The sequence below is a fragment of the Pristiophorus japonicus genome, unplaced genomic scaffold (genome assembly GCF_044704955.1).
Source record: "Pristiophorus japonicus isolate sPriJap1 unplaced genomic scaffold, sPriJap1.hap1 HAP1_SCAFFOLD_704, whole genome shotgun sequence".
In the NCBI taxonomy this organism is placed as follows: domain Eukaryota; kingdom Metazoa; phylum Chordata; class Chondrichthyes; family Pristiophoridae; genus Pristiophorus; species Pristiophorus japonicus.
The window spans coordinates 130,787-151,214 of NW_027254618.1; the positions used below are offsets into that span (position 1 = coordinate 130,787).

The 20,428-nt window shown below is 44.6% G+C and overlaps 1 protein-coding gene and 1 pseudogene across 1 annotated transcript in view; one reads left to right on the plus strand and one right to left on the minus strand.

Moving 5' to 3' along the window:
* Nucleotides 1–20,428, plus strand: part of LOC139256297 (zinc finger protein 850-like) — a 175,630-nt pseudogene that overhangs the window by 107,043 nt on the left and 48,159 nt on the right.
* LOC139256293 (zinc finger protein 239-like) overlaps nt 1–20,428 on the minus strand; it is a 37,460-nt gene that overhangs the window by 16,092 nt on the left and 940 nt on the right. The window contains exon 2 of the mRNA XM_070874176.1: nt 19,705–19,893. The gene's annotated coding sequence lies outside the window, so the exon portion shown is untranslated. The remainder of the gene's footprint in view (nt 1–19,704; nt 19,894–20,428) is intronic.

A 20,428-nucleotide genomic window follows, 5' to 3' on the forward strand; every position in this document is an offset into this window, starting at 1 on the left:
ATCCTGCCAATAATATATAATTGTAACATGAAATACATCTGCAGAATTGCAAGGTCTCAGTAAATAGTCACACCATTAGATTGAAACATTTGGAGGCAATACTTGAGCTTTCAAGAAGAACATCTCATATAGATTGACTAATGAGTGGCTGAGTTAGACTGTCAATCCATTTGTATTTTGTTATCTGATTTCAAAACTGTATAACTGTTAACGCTTTACGATGTAACTTCACCTATCCGTAGGGAGTGTGTACGCTCTATCCAGAGAGTATATCTTCTGTCTGATAGGTCTTACTGGCCGGTAATAAAGACTGCTTTGTTCAAAGCACAAGAGGTATTCGACTCAGTAATTTTACTGAACCAGATTGAAGTAAAAGAATCCAGGAATTAACATTTGGTGTCAGAAGTGGGATCTCAACGGACGACTGCCGAAAACTTGCGAATTAAGAGCCAGACTAGCCTTGGACGAGACGAGGGGAAAATGGCCACTGGAGTGAGTATGATTTCAATACTGCTCCAGTTTCCCCCGGTTTCAAAAGTCTGAGGAAAGTTTAGCCACTCGCTGGTTCTCAGGTAGTGTCTGAACGAGATCCAGGACAATCTGGTGAATACCTTTCAAACTTAGAATAGGGATAGAGATAGGGAAATTGTGCGATGACGCAAACCAAGCGGCGACTTGGAAAGGGAAAGATAGTTAGAGCTAGATAGGGATAGATGATCAATCATGGATCCAAAAAAAAAAAAAATTAATAGGAAAGAAAAGAGACTCTTGTGAATGTCTGTTTAAATGAGAAATGCTTCTGTGACTTTTACTGTAAAAAAAAAGCCGGGGAGTTGTGGTTTGTTTTATCTCAAACAGAATGAAAGTTTGTTTTAACCCTTCGTAGTGTTGTCCTGTATGTGGGAAGTTTAAGAGTGTGAACCTTATTGAATTACGTATATTCGGATGATAAGTTGCGGAGCCAGGAAATGCCCAAAGGATAGATTTGTTAAAAAGAGAAAAAATTACATGGTCCCGGTGGTTTAAAAAAAAAAGAAAAACTTGTTGAAAACAAACATTCAGAGAAGGCACAGCAAAACAACTGAGATGGATTCAAAAGGATTTAAAAAAAAAATTATATTAAATAACACGACCTTGAGGCTGGAACAATTGAGATAACGAAAAGCAGTCCACAGCCTACGTGCCAGACTTCTCTCTAGTTAAAAAAAAAGTAACGTACTAAATAGGTGCTGAAAGAAAAAAATGTTCTGAGATTTTAAATTATGAAAAATATAAAATCACTCCTGTCCAATTGGCAAAAAAAAAACTCCATTAAATTAGGGCTTTCATTGACTGATTGAATTTAAACTGCGCAGTAACGTCAAAGGATAGGGAAATTTGGAGACTAAAATAAATTAATTGAGGCTCATAAGAAATCAAAATTAGAAAATTAGGCTCATAGGGAATAAAATGGGGATTTAAATAGAGGATAGGTGTTCAACTCAGGTACGACGTCGACCTTGTATATCACTTGGCCCGTCTAGGCTCTGATTGAATTTAAAAAAAAAACCCCGCAGCAACTCGGAAGGTAGGGCCGACGCGAACGCGCGGCCGAGAGAAGGGCCGAAGCGAACGCGCAGCGACGTAAACGCGCAGTGAAGCGAACGCGCAGTGACGTCAACGCGCAGTGACGTAGACGCGCAGTGACGTAAACGCGTAGTGACGCCGACGCGTAGTGACGCAGAGGCGCAGCAACGCGAATCGCGAAAGTCAGTGCTAATGGCAGTAAGTCTGTAAGTCTTAAAGTGTTTAGAGTTTTAAGTTTAGTATTAAGATCGCACGGCTATGCGGACCGTCCGGTGATGCGGGTACGTGTTAGAAGTCTTTGTCTATTTTGTAGATCGCGCGGCTATGCGGACCGTGCGGCGATGCGGGTAAGTGTTTAAAGTAAAGTTAAAGTATCTTAACTCGCGCGGCGACGCGAGCCACGGGTCGACGCGGATTGCGCGGCGACGTGAACTGCGAGGCAACGCGGATTGCGGGGCGACGTGAACTGCGAGGCGACGTGGTAGTTTAGTATTAAGATCGTGCGGCGACGCGGACCGTGCGGTGATGCGGGTAAGTGTTAGATTTGGAGTTAGTTAAAGTCCGTGTTAGTTCTGTAAAGTCTGTGTCTATTTGTAAGTTTGTTTAAATTGCACGACGACACGAACGCGTAGCGACACAGTAATACGAGGGGCAGTGTGAAAATGGGAAATCAGTTAGATAAAACCACGGATGCGGATAGTCCGCTACAAAAGCTATGTGAGGAATTCCCTGAAAGAGCTGAAGACTTTAGAAAATTATCAGGAGCCCTGAACAAATTATTAGGGGATGACCAGTGACACTAGAAGCGTAGAGGTAAAAAAAAAAGCACAGGGATTAATTTGGAGAAGGGGACGAGGAAAAGGGGATAAAAAAAATTTAATTGCAACCTGGCGACATTATTGTCAGAAATTAAAAGATGCATCACTTCTATCGAGTTGGCAAACAATGCTATTAAATTAGGACTTGCATTGACAGAGGGAACACATGTTAAAACTGTAGACGTCTTTAAAAAAAAAGAATGAATGTGCGCACGAGAAACTTGCTAAGAGATCCTCTGGGACCTCTGAGAAAGGTATTGATCAACTACAAGTTAAAATGGCTGGCTTTGTGTTAACCGAGGCTGATGATGAAATTGATGAGTGGCCACTGACTCAGCGCCCAACGGCGCCTCCCGCACCCCCTGGCCTCTTGCTCCAGTCCTCTTCCCAACACCCTCCACCTAACACTCCAGTAAAAAAGAGTTAGGAACAACCACATATCACCAAAGCAACAAACCCAAACTGACTCCTCATCCTCTGATAGCGATTCGGATCCCCAGTTTACAAGCAATACAGCCGAAAGGACCAGATCTCACACTCGAAAGGGCAGAACTATATCTCAACATCACAAACAGTCCCGTAAATCTTCTAGTCAACCTACCAGTCCAAGTTGTGAAAGACATAGCAAACACCCCCGCCGATCGAGACGCAGAACTGTCAAGCAGTCAGACAGCTCTGAAACATCCTCCGGCCTGGAAATGATTTCCAAGATCCCAAAGTCCCGACACCAATTCCCTGTCAGACCAATGCCAAACCCTGATGCACAACAAGCTGCAGACCACCTCTCTATAGATGTCTGTGATCTTCAAACAACTATTTGATTGCTCACGCTATCCGGACAGATGGAAAGGGCAGTTAAATATTATTGGCAGAAAAAGAAAGGGGAGGGGGGAGGTGCGCCCCCAACCCGGGTCAAGACTGAATACGTGACTAGAAAGGAAGAGCCATCTCGGGAGGAAGGATCAATAGAACCGCAGTGTTGCATACAGGATTGGATGGATAAGCAAGGATACGGTTATACTAAACAACCAAACGGCCCGAGCCCTGCTAATAAACCTCCCTATTGTCCCCGGCATGGTATGGGAAGAGGCCGGGACTGGGTAAGAGGAATTGACTGTTTTAATTGTGGGCAGGAAGGACATTGGAATAAAAATTGCCCCTACCGTCAGCATGGAAAAGGAAGAGGAGGAAGAGGAGGGGGGCAAGGGGGGAGAGGAAGATCTTACACTAACTTCTCCCAGAACAACCCCTTTGGTCAATTGTCCCCCGATTGACTACGCAGCTTGATTGTGCAGGGATCCTCCCCGGACGACGAACCCATTCTGAATGAGTGGCAACCCTTTTTGATAGATACGGGAGCCTTCATGTCTTCTGTACAATCAAAGCTTAAACTCCCTGCTTCTACTGAAACACAGGAACTTTCAGGATTCCTGGGACAAATCTCGACATTCCCAGTGTCAGAACCGGTTAAAATGGGTTACCAGGAAGAATCGGTGGAACATCGAGTTGTTATCACAACCAATCTGGACTGTAACTTGATGGCTAGAGACCTCCTTTGCAAATTCCAGTTGCATTTGGAGTGTGGAGATAACGGGATTATTGTAAAACAGGAAACCCTTAAGCGGCAGTATTATACCACTAGAACCCCTCAGTGGTGGTCTCTGGACCTGCCGCAGGCACCCTGTCACGTGACCCTAGCATACGATCCCAGTGGAAAGAATCAGGTCCTGCAGAACTTTTATCAGGATCACGAAGGGGAAGTGAAGGGAATTCTATTTAGGGCTAGAGTGATTGGACTGGAAAGAGAGGCAGATTTTGTGGAAGTGGATAAGAATCTGTGGAAACAGCCCCTAACAATGGCACCGCATATTGCTCGTGAAGTATTAGCCCCTCACCATGCTAAAGATTTGGGAGTTATGGTACACAAGGCCATAGATGAGGCTGACCCTACCAGCCGGGATGTGCAAATCGTAAAACATGGCCGAACAGTCCAATTTAATGGGGACCCCGAGAAAGTATTAACAACTCTATGGCATCATACTGGCTCGGACATACCCGACTATGTGGATCCTCATGTGTGGGCAGAGGACCCCTCCCAAGTGGGTTATACTCCCATTAATTGAGATCCCAGTGCAGGGCAATGTGGACTGGCCCTCTATCCGACAGAACCCACTGAAATCACAGGCAATCCTAAACTGACTTTTCGGCACTGTACTGCAATTAATCCGGCCTGTTTTCTTACTGAGCCACCCCAAGATGAGGAAGAACCCAGTCATGATTGTTTATCTTTAATTTAAGAGGCCACATCAGTCAGGGAAGATTTAGTTGATGTACCAATGGAAGATCCAGACTGTATTCTTACTGAGCCAACCAAAGATGAGGAAGAACCCAGTCATGATTGTTTATCTTTAATTTAAGAGGCCACATCAGTCAGGGAAGATTTAGTTGATGTACCAATGGAAGATCCAGACTGTATTCTTACTGAGCCAACCAAAGATGAGGAAGAACCCAGTCATGATTGTTTATGTATGTTGACGGAAGTACTTCTATTAATCCAGAAGATACACGAATCTCAGGATACGCCATAGTAAACCAGGAGAATCAGGTCTTGGAATCTGCCACTTTGAAACCGCCTATTCTGCTCAACAAGCTGAACTATTCGCCCTCACCCAAGCCTGTATCTTGGCCAAAGATCTCAAAGTCAATATCTATACCGACTCTAGGTATGCCTTTGGGGTGGCGCATGATTTCGGACAATTATGGAAAAATAGGGGATTCCTAACCTCACAGGGGAATGAGATATCTCATAAACAGTTAGTATCTGATTTGTTGCAAGCCCTCATGTTCCCCAAACGCATTGCCATTGTACCAAGAGGCCAAACAGGCCTCTCGTGACCAACAGATGGTAGTGCCCAAAATTATGAGTCAGATTAAAAATCCTGCAAAGGATAAGTTAGCCTCGGAAAAACCAATGCCAACCATCCAAGATGTTATAAAAGCACAGGGGGACGCTCCTGAAAAAGATAAACTGTTGTGGAAATATTATGCATGTACTTATGACAATGTTTCTAAACTCTGGACCACTCCCGCGGAACAGACTTGCATGTCTGACGAGTTGGCCTCATGGGTTATAGAATGTCTGCATTTTGCTACTCATTGTGGAGCAAGGACCACGAGTGACACACTTTTGGCTACTTGGTGGCACCCTAAACTCCAGGCGCTCACCCAGAACATCAGTAGTCGTTGCCTGGTTGGCCAGCAACATATTCCAGGGAAGGGAGTCCCCTGTGATTGGGGTAAAACGCCCCTACCCGAAGGTCCCTTTGAGATATTTCAGTTGGACTACATTGAGTTGCAAAAAGTTCAGTGTTACAGATATGTGTTAGTAATAGTAGATGTGTTTAGCAGATGGCTTGAAGCCTACCCTAACCTGGACGATAAGACTCAGACTGTTGTTAAGGTGTTAATGAGGGAAATTGTTCCTAGATATGAGATCTCAGCTAGACTGATGACCACCTATGTTCTTTCTCTGACTCAGGCTCTGCGACTAGTTCACAACCAGGTTCAAGATGCTCACCTCGACCTCCCAGTTTTACCCGAATTGTCCCTCGTGGCACCAGGGAAGTATGGATTCGGAAGGGATTAGAGCCACAATGGGGGGGGCCTTTTTAGGTGTCACTCACTACCCCCACTGCAGCCAAGGTTGAGGGGAAAAGTGCCTGGGTTCACCTGCACCACTGCAAGCTCATCACCATTTAAACAAATTTTGCTGGTTAGTCTAATTCCTGTTTCTGTTCCAGATCTCCTCCTCCCTATAGCTGAACAATGCAGTTGAAGGAGGATCAGTTTGAACTCTTACCTGTCAGACAGCCAAATACACTGACGGAAACCTGAAGGGAAACGTGAAAACAGAACTCTTTTTATCAGCTAAATAATTGGACTATTTATAAGATGAGACTGTGTCTGTATGCTACTGTCTGCATAATAGTGTTGATATATGACAGTTTTGGTGCACGGGAAGGAAGACAAAGGCGAGAGCTCCATGTAAACACCTTTTTGTTTATGTCTTACGTTTATGCGGAAAAAGGGCACTTCACTAGATGCTGGGTGTGTTCACATATCCCTATACATTCCAAAGGGGGAATTCCTTTGCGCACCGTTCCCCTGACCCTAACTGAGACTGTTAGATGGATTCAAAGAAACGATATTGGAACAGGTAGCTAACCGCACTGCTGAGGCTCTGGAGGGCATCACAGCTGAAATGGTAGCGATAAGGACCGTAGCATTACAAAACCGAATGGCCCTCGATTACCTGTTAGCTGAGAAAGGGGGAACGTGTGCCCTGATAGGATCTGAATGTTGCACTTACATTCCTGATAGTTCAGAAAACATAACCCACCTTGCCGATCACATAAGGAGGGAGGTGAAAAAGTTATCCACACCAGCAAAAGAACTTAGCAGGTTTGATTGGTTTCTGGGTGGATCTTGGAGATCCTATCTAATACATGGCGCAATTGTTCTCATCATAATAATTACCTGCTGTTTGATTGTTGGTTGCCTTAACCTCTGCTGTAAAGCAATGACAAGGTTAGCAGACCCTCTTGTGGTCAAGGGTTCCCGGGTTATGATCCAACAAACTAGAGAACTACTCAACAATGCAATACTCATAGAATGATCCTAAATGTTATCATAGAATGATAAAAGGGGGGATGTGGATATCTGAACGGAATATATGGAATTAAGAACAGTAAAGTAAACGGGATATATGAAAATGTATAAGCCATGGAAGAATAGCTGGGAGAATGTCAGATTGCAAATAGTGCAACATCAGCTTAGCTAACAGTCTGTCTCAAGGTTTCAAGTCACTAATCCTGCCAATAATATATAATTGTAACATGAAATACATCTGCAGAATTGCAAGGTCTCAGTAAATAGTCACACCATTAGATTGAAACATTTGGAGGCAATACTTGAGCTTTCAAGAAGAACATCTCATATAGATTGACTAATGAGTGGCTGAGTTAGACTGTCAATCCATTTGTATTTTGTTATCTGATTTCAAAACTGTATAACTGTTAACGCTTTACGATGTAACTTCACCTATCCGTAGGGAGTGTGTACGCTCTATCCAGAGAGTATATCTTCTGTCTGATAGGTCTTACTGGCCGGTAATAAAGACTGCTTTGTTCAAAGCACAAGAGGTATTCGACTCAGTAATTTTACTGAACCAGATTGAAGTAAAAGAATCCAGGAATTAACATTCTTATACTCAAATCCCCTAGCTATGAAGGCCAACATACCATGGCCAACTGTGAAGAGGACTGTAAGTGACTTCAGTGTGAACGCACAGGTTAGTAAATGGGACAGGTAAATGGCAAATGAAATTTAATGCAGAGAAATGTAATGATAAATTTTGGGAGGAAATGTACATTAAATGGTAAAAACTTTAAAAAGAGTAGAGGAGTAGAGAGATTTAGGGTTGTAAGATTCTAGCTAAGGTCTTGCCTTATTAATTAGCAGTGTCAGCAACTTTAATGTCTTACTAAGAAATACAAGATGAGCAGATTCTCAGTCCACTGACGTACCTTATATTGATCCATCAATTAGAGTAAACAGGCAAGTCCCGCGTGTCCACAGTAACTGACATGGGGTCAGCCCGCTAGATGGAACCTCGGGCGCCCTGAGCTTGATCTCCGGTGTCTCCAGTCCCGATTACCCCCTTACATCAGTCTCCCTTCACTTTTATATCCTGCTGTGATCACCTCTGACATCGGACTCTTCTTTGTCTTCTCTGCTGGGTTTGGGCAGGAAGTGAGGAAAAGACAGCTGGAAATTCTCCAATCTGTGATTTACAAGGACACTTTCCCTGGTTCCCAGCAGTTACTTTTCTTCAGTAATTTTCTCATTATCCCTAAATTCCCCTGCCTGCTGTTAATTACATGACTTCTGATTGTTTCACAGTTATAGGTATAAACATTACACATTATAATTTAATCTATTCTATTCCTCCCGCTGTTTTAAGCTTATATTGTGGTTAATAACAGACAAACCCTGTACTTTCCCCTGATCTGATTACAGATTCCAACAGTGGGTTCAGTGAATGGAATGTCTTATCAGTGTTGCCATGGCGACCTGTCTGCAGTGAATCGATTGTTTGAGTTTCTAACTCAGACTAAACTTCTCTTTCCCATAATACACATTAATCAGCTATTTGATGTCAATGTATTTTAGCCATGTTATGTTAATATCTCTCACACCTACAAGCAGTTCAGATACACAAATCTTTAAGATGAAAAAGTGGTTAAAAAAGCACATGTGATCCTAAGTTTTATAAATAGGGGTGTAGAGTACAAAAGGGCAGAGGTCACATTCAGGACAGATAGACAGAAAGGAAAAGGAGGTAGGGTAGCGTTGCTGGTGAAAGAGGAAATTAACGCAATAGTAAGAAAGGACATTAGCTTGGATGATGTGGGGAAATTCAAGTCTATACATAAGACAAACGTTTTAGTTTTTATTCACATTTTACTTCAATTACTGAAGTTAAAAAAATACGGGTCTCTTTCTTTTTTGACCTTAACATCCCCTGCTAAGATTGTAGCAATCTCTCCTTGTATGAATGCCCAAAAGGGACATTCGAACCTACTAAAGGACAGTTTTCTCCACTGGGTCAATAAACTTCTCCATTCGCACCCTGAGCCTTGATGCTCTCCCGAGAGCATGGGAAACAGAATTTATGATTGGGCACTGACAGGCATTGCACAAAGTGAGTGTCCTCCAAACGTTCATGACAAATGGTGCAGCACAGGGTAGAGCTGCAGAATACCAAAGGGCAGAAAACGCTAGTGGGGGATGTGTACAGACCACCAAACAGTAGTAGTGAGGTTGGGGACAGCATCAAACAAGAAATTAGGGATGCGTGCAATAAAGGTACAGCAGTTATCATGGGCGACTTTAATCTACATATAGATTGGGCTGACCAAGCTGGTAGCAATGCGGTGGAGGAGGATTTCCTGGAGTGTATTAGGGATGGCTTTCTAGACCAATATGTTGAGGAACCAACTAGAGAGCTGGCCATCCTAGACTGGGTGTTGTGTAATGAGAGAGGACTAATTAGCAATCTTATTGTGCGAGGCCCTCTGGGGAAGTGTGACCATAATATGGTAGAATTCTTTTTTAAGATGGAAAGCGACAGTTAATTCAGAGACTAGGGTCCTGAACTTCAGGAAAGGTAACTTCAATGGTATGAGATGTGAGTTGTCTAGGATAGACTGGCAAATGATACTTAAAGGGTTAGAAACATAGAAACATAGAAAATAGGTGCAGGAGTAGGCCATTCGGCCCCTCAAGCCTGCACCAGCATTCAATAAGATCATGGCTGATCATTCCCTCAGTACTCCTTTCCTGCTTTCTCTCCATACCCCTTGATCCCTATAGGTTTACAGTGGATAGGCAATGGCAGACATTTATAGATCACATGGATGAACTTCAACAATTGCACATCCCTGTCTGGAGTAAAAATAAAAAGGGGAAGGTAGCTCAACCGTGGCTAACAAGGGAAATTAGGGATAGTGTTAAATCCAAGGAAGAGGCATATAAATTGGCCAGAAAAAGCAGCAAACCTGAGGACTGGGAGAAATTTAGAATTCAGCAGAGGAGGACAAAGGGTCTAATTAGGAGGGGGAAATAGAGTATGAGAGGAAGCTTACAGGGAACATAAAAACTGACTGCAAAAGCTTCAATAGAGATGTGAAGAGAAAAAGATTAGTGAAGACCAACGTAGGTCCTTTGCAGTCAGAATCTGGTGAATTTATAATAGGGAACAAAGAAATGGCAGACCAACTGAACAAATACTTTGGAAGGAAGACACAAATAATCTTCTGGAAATACTAGGGGTTCGAGGGTCTAGCGAAAAGGAGGAACTGAAGAAAATCCTTATTAGTCAGGAAATTGTGTTAGGGAAATTGATGGGATTGAAGGCCAATAAATCCCCAGGGCCTGATAGGCTGCATCCCAGAGTACTTAAGGAAGTGGCCCTAGAAATAGTGGATTCAATGGTGATCATTTTCCAACATTCTATTGACTCTGGATCAGATCCTATGGACTGGAAGGTAGCTAATGTAACACCACTTTTTTAAAAAGGAGGGAGAGAGAAAACAGGGAATTATAGACCGGTTAGCCTGACATCAGTAGTGGGGAAAAAGTTGGAATCAATTATTAAAGATGAAGTAGCAGCGCATTTGGAAAGCAGTGACAGGATCGGTCCAAGTCAGCATGGATTTATGAAAGGGAAATCATGCTTGACAAATCTTCCAGAATTTTTTGTGGATGTAACTAGTAGAGTGAACGAGGGAGAACCATTGGATGTGATGTATTTGGACTTTCAAAAGGCTTTTGACAAGGTCCCACACAAGAGATTATTGTGCAAAGTTAAAGCACATGGTATTGGGGGTAATGTATTGACATGGATAGAGAACTGGTTGGCAGACAGGAAGCAGAGAGTCAGAATAAACGGGTCCTTTTCAGAATGGCAGGCAGTGACCAGTGGGGTGCCGCAGGGTTCAGTGCTGGAACCCCAGCTATTTACAATATACACCAATGATTTAGATGAAGGAATTCAGTGTAATATCTCCAAGTTTGCAGATAACACTAAGCTGGGTGACGGTGTGAGCTGTGAGGAGGATGCTAAGAGGCTGCAGGGTGACTTGGACAAGTTAGGTATGTGGGCAAATGCATGGCAGATGCAGTATAATGTGGATAAATGTGAGGTTATCCACTTTGGTGGCAAAAACAGGAAGACAGAATATGATCTGAATGGTGACAGATTAGGAAAAGGGGAGGTGCAACGAGACCTGGGTGTCATGGTACATCAGTCATTGAAGTTTGGCATGCAGGTACAGCAGGCAGTGAAGGCGGCAAATGGCATGTTGGCCTTCATAGCTCGAGAATTTTAGTACAGGAGCAGGGACGTTTTACTACAGTTGTACAGAGCCTTGGTGAGGCCACATCTGGAATATTGTGTGCAGTTTTGGGTCTCCTTATCTGAGGAAGGACGTTCTTGCTATTGAGGGAGTACAGCGAAGGTTCACCAGATTGATTCCCGGGATGGCAGGACTGACATAGGAGGAGAGATTGGATCAACTGGGCTTGTAGTCACTGGAGTTTAGAAGAATGAGAGGGGATCTCATAGAAACATGTAAATTTCTGATGGGATTGGACAGGTTAGAGGCAGGAAGAATGTTCCCGTTGCTGGGGAGTTCCAGAACCAGCGGTCACAGTCTAAGAATAAGGGGTAAGCCATTTAGGACTGAGATGAGGAGAAACCTCTTCACTCAGAGAGTGGTTAACCTGTGGAATTCTCTACCGCAGAAAGTTATTGAGGCCAGTTCGCTAGATATATTCAAGGGGAGTTAGATATGGCCGTTTCGGCCAAAGGGAACAAGGGGTATGGAGAGAAAGCAGGAAAGGGGTACTGAGGTTGAATGATCAGCAATGATCTTATTGAATGGCGGTGCAGACTCGAGGGGCCGAATGGCCTACTCCTGCACCTAATTTCTATGAAACATAGAAACATAGAAAATAGGTGCAGGAGTAGGCCATTCGGCCCTTTGAGCCTGCACCACCGTTCAATAAGATCATGGCTGATCATTCCCTCAGTACCCCTTTCATGCTCTCTCTCCATACCCCTTGATCCCCTTAGCCGTAAGGGCCATATCTAACTCCCTCTTGAGTATATCCAATGAACTGGCATCAACAACTCTCTGCGGCAGGGAATTCCAAAGGTTAACAACTCTCTGAGTGAAGATGTTTCTCCTCATCTCAGTCCTAAATGGCCTACTCCTTATCCGAAGACTATGTCCCCTGGTTCTGGACTTCCCCAACATCGGGAACAATCGACCCGTATCTAACCTGTCCCGTCCCGTCAGAATCTTGTATGTTTATGTGAGCTCCCCTATCATTCTTCTAAACTCCAATGTATAAAGGTCCAGTTGATCCAGTCTCTCCTCATATGTCAGTCTAGCCATCCCGGGAATCAGTCTGGTGAACCTTCGCTGCACTCCCTCAATAGCAAGAACGTCCTTCCTCAGACTAGGAGACCAAAACTGAACACAATATTCCAGATAAGGCCTCACCAAGGCCCTATACAACTGCAGTAAGACCTCCCTGCTCCTATACACAAATCCCCTAGCTATGAAGGCCAACATACCATTTGTCTTCTTTACCGCCTGCTCTACCTGTATGCCAACTTTCAATGAATGATGAACCATGACACCCAGGTCTCGTTGCACCTCCCCTTTTCCTAATCTGCCGCCATTCAGATAATATTCTGTCTTCGCGTTCTTGCCCCCAAAGTGGATAACCTCACATTTATCCACATTATACTGCATCTGCCATGCATTTGCCCACTCACCTAACCTGTCCCAGTCACCCTGCAGCCTCTTAGCGTCCCCCTCACAACTCACACCCCCACCCAGTTTAGTGTCATCTGCAAACTTGGAGATATTACACTCAATTCCTTCATCTAAATCATTAATGTATATTGTAAAGAGCTGGGGTCCCAGCACTGAGCCCTGCGGCACTCCACTAGTCACTGCCTGCCATTCTGAAAAGGACCCGTTTATCCCGACTCTCTGCTTCCTGTCTGCCAACTAGTTCTCTATCCACGTCAGTATATTACCCCCAATACCATGTGCTTTGATTTTTCACACCAATCGCTTGTGTGGGACCTTGTCAAAAGCCTTTTGAAAGTCCAAATACACCACATCCACTGGTTCTCCCTTGTCCACTCCACAAAAAATTCCAGAAGATTTGTCAAGCATGATTTCCCCTTCATAAATCCATGCTGACTTGGACTGACCCTGTCACTGCTTTCCAAATGCGCTGCAATTTCATCCTTAATAATTGATTCCAACATTTTCTATGTTTCTATGTAAACCTGTACAAATCATTGGTTCGGCTGCAGTGAGAATATTGTGTCAGGTTTTGGGGATCTTACACCAGGAAGGATGTGAAGGCCATGGAGAGGGTGCAGAGAGATTCACTGAGAGGATACCAAGGACAAGAGCCTTTAGTTATCAGGGAAGATTGGAGAAACTGGGACTCTTTTCATTAGAACAAAGGGGAATTGGAGATCTAAGGGAGGTGTTCAGAATGTGATCAGGTAAATGAGGAAAAACTATTTCCACCAGTCGGTGAGTCAGTAACTCGAGGGCATCAGATTCAAATCATCACCAAAAGGCTCAGACCCAGGGAGGAACTATCAAGCACACTGTACAACAATGTTCGGGACACTCACTGTCCCTCTGGATCTGTGTCCGGGGAGGAACTGATGGGTTTCTCTTACCTTTTAATTGCAGTTAAATGTTGTTCTCATGGAGGTGATGGATGTCAGTGCTGGGGAACGGGGTATTCTGAGCACCAAGTGTCTGCCTGAAACACTCTCCAGTCAGGTACAGCATGGGTTAGATACAGAGTAAAGCTCCCTCTAAACTATCCCATCAAACACTCCCAGGTCAGGTACAGCACGGGTTCGATACAGAATAAAGCTCCCTCTACACTGTCCCATCAAACACTCTCAGGGAAGTGTCGATGGAGCTATATTCTGTATGTAAGTTAGACTGTCCCTGCCCCAGGAATCCCAGAGGTTGACATGAGGTGCTCTGACTGATAAAAAGTTTAAGATAAGCTATGATACTATTGAATGGAGTAGCAGGCTCGAGGGGCCATATGGCCTACTCCTGCTCCTAATTCTTCTGTTCTTATAAAATGTTCTGTTGCCCCGCACTAACCTCCTTCACCTCGATGAGCACAAAGATTCACCTAAAGAAGTTAACACAAACCCATCAATTGCTCCCCGACACAGATACTGAGGGACAGGGAGTGTCCGGGACAATTACATGTCTCACTCAATAAGGTATAAATTGATCCTGTACCTCTCTCCATTAACCCTGGGCTCCACACGGGCTGAATCCTGCTCCTGTTTCCCTTCCTGTCACAGCACTGAGCTACACCCAGCCCATAATGAGCAGGGCTCAGGAAGGTTGGTTGCTAGGCACTGCAGTGATGTCATAAAGCAGGGCCATTCAGCCCAGCGGGTCCTCTCCTTGTCCCTTTAAAGGTGGAGAGCTGGGACATCCTGTCACAACACACATCCCCCTGTTCATACTGAGAATTCCCGGGGAAGGGCCAGGGCCCAGAGTGTGGAACACAACCAAGGGGGAAAGAGGAGGAGAGAAGAGGAGGTAAATCAGCGAGTCGGGACTGAGGGACACCAAGCTGAAGTTTTAGAGCCTGTAGACTTCAGATGGGAAAGACTGAGTTCAGTTGATTTAGGATCCAGGGAGAGAACAAGACACAAGGCACTTTGCATAAATTCCTCCTATTTTTCTCTGCTCTTATCTCTAACCATGAGTACTGACTTTGGCTCGGTTCAGTTCTATACACTGCCCCATCCACCCCCTCCCTCACACTCCTCCCTCCCTCTCCTCTCCTCCCCTGAAGGTGCTGACTCTGGCTGAGTTCAGTTCTACACTCACTGGTTCCTCTCTCTCTCCTCCCCTCCCCTGAAGGTGCTGACTCTGGCTGGGTTCAGTTCTACACTCACTGGTTCCCCTCCCTCTCCTCCCCTGAAGGTGCTGACTCTGGCTGGGTTCAGTTCTACACTCACTGGTTCCCCTCCATCTCCTCCCTAGAAGGTGCTGACTCTGGCTGGGTTCAGTTCTACACTCACTGGTTCCCCTCCCTCTCCTCCCCTGAAGGTGCTGACTCTGGCTGGGTTCAGTTCTAAACTCACTGGTTCCTCACCCTCTCCTCCCCTGAAAGTGCTGACTCTGGCTGGGTTCAGTTCTACACTCACCAGTTTCTCTCCAATATGTGACCCATGTGCCCAATCTCTATGTGTGAACCTCGACAGTGAGTGTCGATGGGCTACTCCACTGTCCTCACCTGAGGCCTCACATGTGCATTTTCCAGCAGGGTCACTGGACCCTCCTCCCAAAGGCTCAGTGGGTAAAGGCACTGACCAGTGCGACCAGTCATAGGAACAGGAGGGGCCCAGGTTTAATCCCTTCTGCATATCCTCCCCTTCCAAACCCCTGTAAAAGCTGTTTACAAAAGTCATCACTGTAAGTAAGAACATAGGAACCGGAGTAGGCCATTCAGCCCCTTGTGCCTGTTCTGCCATTCAATAAGATCGAGGCTGGTTTTGTGCTTCAACTCATTTTCCCGCCCTATCCCCGTATCCCTTGATTCCTTCAGTGTCCAAACATCTATCTCAGCCCTGAACACACTCACAGACTGAACATCCACAACCCTCTGGGGCAGAGAATTCCAAAGATTCACAACCCTCTGAGTGAAGAAATCTCTCCTCATCTCAGTCCTAAATGGCCGACCCTTATTCTGAGACTATGTCCCTGAGTTCTCGACTCTCCAGCCGGGGAAACAGTCTCTCAGCATTTGTGTGAGGAAGTGCTTCCTGACATCACCCCTGAATGGCCGAGCTTTCATTTTCCTTAATGTTCTGTCCCCGTCACCAGAGGAAATCACTTCTCTCTATCTACTCCATTAACTCCTTTAATCATCTTAAACACCTCAATTAGGTCACCCCTTAATCTTCTATATTCAAGGGAACATAAGGAATAGGAGCAGGAGTCAGCCATCTGGCCCCTCGAGGCTAGTCTGTGCAATCTGGCTTCATCATTTACAAAAGTCATCACTGTAAGTACAGGATAGAAATTCCAAACAGTCAGTTCTAGTTTCTCTAGGAGATTCTTTCCTCCTAAGCTGTAGAATTAGTCCCACTCCCCTGCTCTTACCACATAACCTTACAATTTTTTCCAACTCAAGTACTTATCTCTTTTGCAAGTTACTGGTGAATCTGCTTCCACCACCCTTTCAGGCAGTGCGTTCCAGGTCATAACATCTCGAAGCTTAATTTGTCCCCTCATGTAGCATCTGGTTCATTTGCCAATCACCTTAAATCTGTCCCTCTGGTTACTGACCCTTCTGACACTGAAAATTGTTTCTCCTTATTAAGAGGGTTGGTGGGCTGGAGGAGGTTACAGAGATAGGGAGGGGCGAGGCCTTGGAGGGATTTGAACAAGATGATGAGAATTTTAAAGGCTGAAGCCTTTAAATGTCTCCCCCAGTGCAGAATGTGACTCACTAACAGGAAAGATGTTCCTTTAACTACTACAGATGTATAATGAGGGGAAATCAATCTCTGTCCCTTTAACTAACAGCGACATGGAAAGAGGGAATTGAATGATCTTCAAACACCTGGTCCACATGGCAATGAAGTGTCTGAAACTTTGTGTCTTAATGCAAGGAGTATCCGCAATAAGGTGGATGAATTAACTGTGCAAATAGATGTTAACAAATATGATGTGATTGGGATTACGGAGACGTGGCTCCAGGATGATCAGGGCTGGGAACTCAACATCCAGGGGTATTCAACATTCAGGAAGGATAGAATAAAAGGAAAAGGAGGTGGGGTAGCATTGCTGGTTAAAGAGGAGATTAATGCAATAGTTAGGAAAGACATTAGCTTGGATGATGTGGAATCTATATGGGTAGAGCTGCAGAACACTAAAGGGCAAAAAACATTAGTGGGAGTTGTGTACAGACCTCCAAACAGTGGTAGTGATGTTGGGGAGGGTATCAAACAGGAAATTAGGGGTGCATGCAATAAAGGTGCAGCAGTTATCATGGGTGACTTTAATATGCACATAGATTGGGCAAGCCAAACTGGAAGCAATACGGTGGAGGAGGATTTCCTGGAGTGCATAAGGGATGGTTTTCTAGACCAATATGTCGAGGAACCAACTAGGGGGGAGGCCATCTTAGACTGGGTGTTGTGTAATGAGAGAGGATTAATTAGCAATCTCATTGTGCGAGGCCCCTTGGGGAAGAGTGACCATAATATGGTGGAATTCTGCATTAGGATGGAGAATGAAACAGTTAATTCAGAGACCATGGTCCAGAACTTAAAGAAGGGTAACTTTGAAGGTATGAGGCGTGAATTGGCTAGGATAGATTGGCGAATGATACTCAAGGGGTTGACTGTGGATGGGCAATGGCAGACATTTAGAGACCGCATGGATGAACTACAACAATTGTACATTCCTGTCTGACGTAAAAATAAAAAAGGGAAGGTGGCTCAACCGTGGCTATCAAGGGAAATTAGGGATAGTATTAAAGCCAAGGAAATGGCATACAAATTGGCCAGGAATAGCAGCGAACCAGGGGACTGGGAGAAATTTAGAACTCAGCAGAGGAGGACAAAGGGTTTGATTAGGGCAGGGAAAATGGAGTACGAGAAGAAGCTTGCAGGGAACATTAAGGCGGATTGCAAAAGTTTCTATAGGTATGTAAAGAGAAAAAGGTTAGTAAAGAGAAACGTAGGTCCCCTGCAGTCAGAATCAGGGGAAGTCATAACGGGGAACAAAGAAATGGCAGACCAATTGAACAAGTACTTTGGTTCGGTATTCACTAAGGAGGACACCAACAACCTTCCGGATATAAAAGGGGTCAGAGGGTCTAGTAAGGAGGAGGAACTGAGGGAAATCTTTATTAGTCGCTAAATTGTATTGGGGAAATTGATGGGATTGAAGGCCGATAAATCCCTAGGGCCTGATGGACTGCATCCCAGAGTACTTAAGGAGGTGGCCTTGGAAATAGCGGATGCATTGACAGTCATTTTCCAACATTCCATTGACTCTGCATCAGTTCCTATGGAGTGGAGGGTAGCCAATGTAACCCCACTTTTTAAAAAAGGAGGGAGAGAGAAAACAGGGAATTATAGACCAGTCAGCCTGACCTCAGTAGTGGGTAAAATGATGGAATCAATTATTAAGGCTGTCATAGCAGTGCATTTGGAAAATGGTGACATGATGGGTCCAAGTCAGCATGGATTTGTGAAAGAGAAATCATGCTTGACAAACCTTCTGGAATTTTTTGAGGATGTTTCCAGTAAAATGGACAAGGGAGAACCAGTTGATGTGGTATATTTGGACTTTCAGAAGGCTTTCGACAAGGTCCCACACAGGAGAATAATGTGCAAAGTTAAAGCACATGGGATTGGGGGTAGTGTGCTGACGTGGATTGAGAACTGGTTGTCAGACAGGAAGCAAAGAGTAGGAGTAAATGGGTACTTTTCAGAATGGCAGGCAGTGACTAGTGGGGTACCGCAAGGTTCTGTGCTGGGGCCCCAGCTGTTTACATTGTACATTAATGATTTAGACGAGGGGATTAAATGTAGTATCTCCAAATTTGCGGATGACACTAAGTTGGGTGGCAGTGTGAGCTGCGAGGAGGATGCTATGAGGCTGCAGAGTGACTTGGATAGGTTAAGTGAGTGGGCAAATGCATGGCAGATGAAGTATAATGTGGATAAATGTGAGGTTATCCACTTTGGTGGTAAAAACAGAGAGACAGACTATTATCTGAATGGTGACAGATTAGGAAAAGGGGAGGTGCAACGAGACCTGGGTGTCATGGTACATCAGTCATTGAAGGTTGGCATGCAGGTACAGAAGGCGGTTAAGAAAGCAAATGGCATGTTGGCCTTCATAGCGAGGGGATTTGAGTGCAGGGGCAGGGAAGTGTTGCTACAGTTGTACAGGGCCTTGGTGAGGCCACACCTGGAGTATTGTGTACAGTTTTGGTCTCCTAACTTGAGGAAGGGCATTCTTGCTATTGAGGGAGTGCAGCGAAGATTCACCAGACTGATTCCGGGATGGTGGGACTGACCGATCAAGAAAGACTGGATCAACTGGGCTTGTATTCACTGGAGTTCAGAAGAATGAGAGGGGACCTCATAGAAACGTTTAAAATTCTGACGGGTTTAGGCAGGTTAGATGCAGGAAGAATGTTCCCAATGTTCGGGAAGTCCAGAACCAGGGGTCACAGTCTAAGGATAAGAGGTAAGCCATTTAGGACCGAGATGAGGAGAAACTTCTTCACCCAGAGAGTGGTGAACCTGTGGAATTCTCTACCACAGAAAGTAGTTGAGGCCAATTCACTAAATATATTCAAAAGGGAGTTAGATGAAATCCTTACTACTCGGGGGATCAAGGGGTATGGCGAGAAAGCAGGAAGGGGGTACTGAAGTTGCATGTTCAGCCATGAACTCATTGAATGGCGTTGCAGGCTAGAAGGGCTGAATGGCCTACTCCTGCACCTTGTTTCTATGTTTCTATAACTCACAATAGGAACTCCAGGAAAACAAAATACTGACAAATGTTAAACTGTTTGGGTGACAAAAAGAAATCTCGATTTAACTTTTAAAAGATAAATTGTTTAACAGGGGTTCACAATGACTCACCTGACAGGCCGGTTCAGGATCCACCCCTCGAGCACCGCGATTGGTTGCAGAACACACTGCTCCCTGGGCCCTCCGGCCTCTGAGCTCTCTTCCTGTTCGTTCCCAGGGCAATCAATCACCACTCGCCAACATTACGCTGCCAGATGAAGTTGAGGGGCTCAGAGGAAGAATTAAAGTGAGGCCATGAATCTGAGTTAAGAAATAAAATTAGAGAAGCATGATTAAGTTTATAAACAAAACTATTTAAAGTCAAATCAAATGAATTGTTGCAGTTAATATATTCCTTTTGCGCCTTATGGGAAACTTGTGATGTGTGGGCTGTGCAGAGTGTCTGTGCCCGGTTACACAGCGTGTCCCTGGCTCTCCGCTCCAAATACACATGTTTCAGCTCACATCCAACTGACTGGATAAACCTCGCCCGTCTAAACCCCAGCACAGAAATACCAGCATTTGATGTTTAGTTATATTAAACCTTTATAAAACACTGGTTAGGCATCAGCTGGAGATGTTGAAGATGATATCCCTGAAGGTAGCAGGCCAGGTAGATAAGGTGGTTAAGAAGGCATACGGAATACTTGCCTTTATTAGTTGAGGCATGGAATACAAGAGCAAGGAGCTTATGCTTGAACTGTATAAAACACTGGAGTATTGCATGCAGTTCTGGTCACCACATTATAGGAAAGATGTGATTGCACTATAGAGGGTACAGAGGAGATTTATGAGG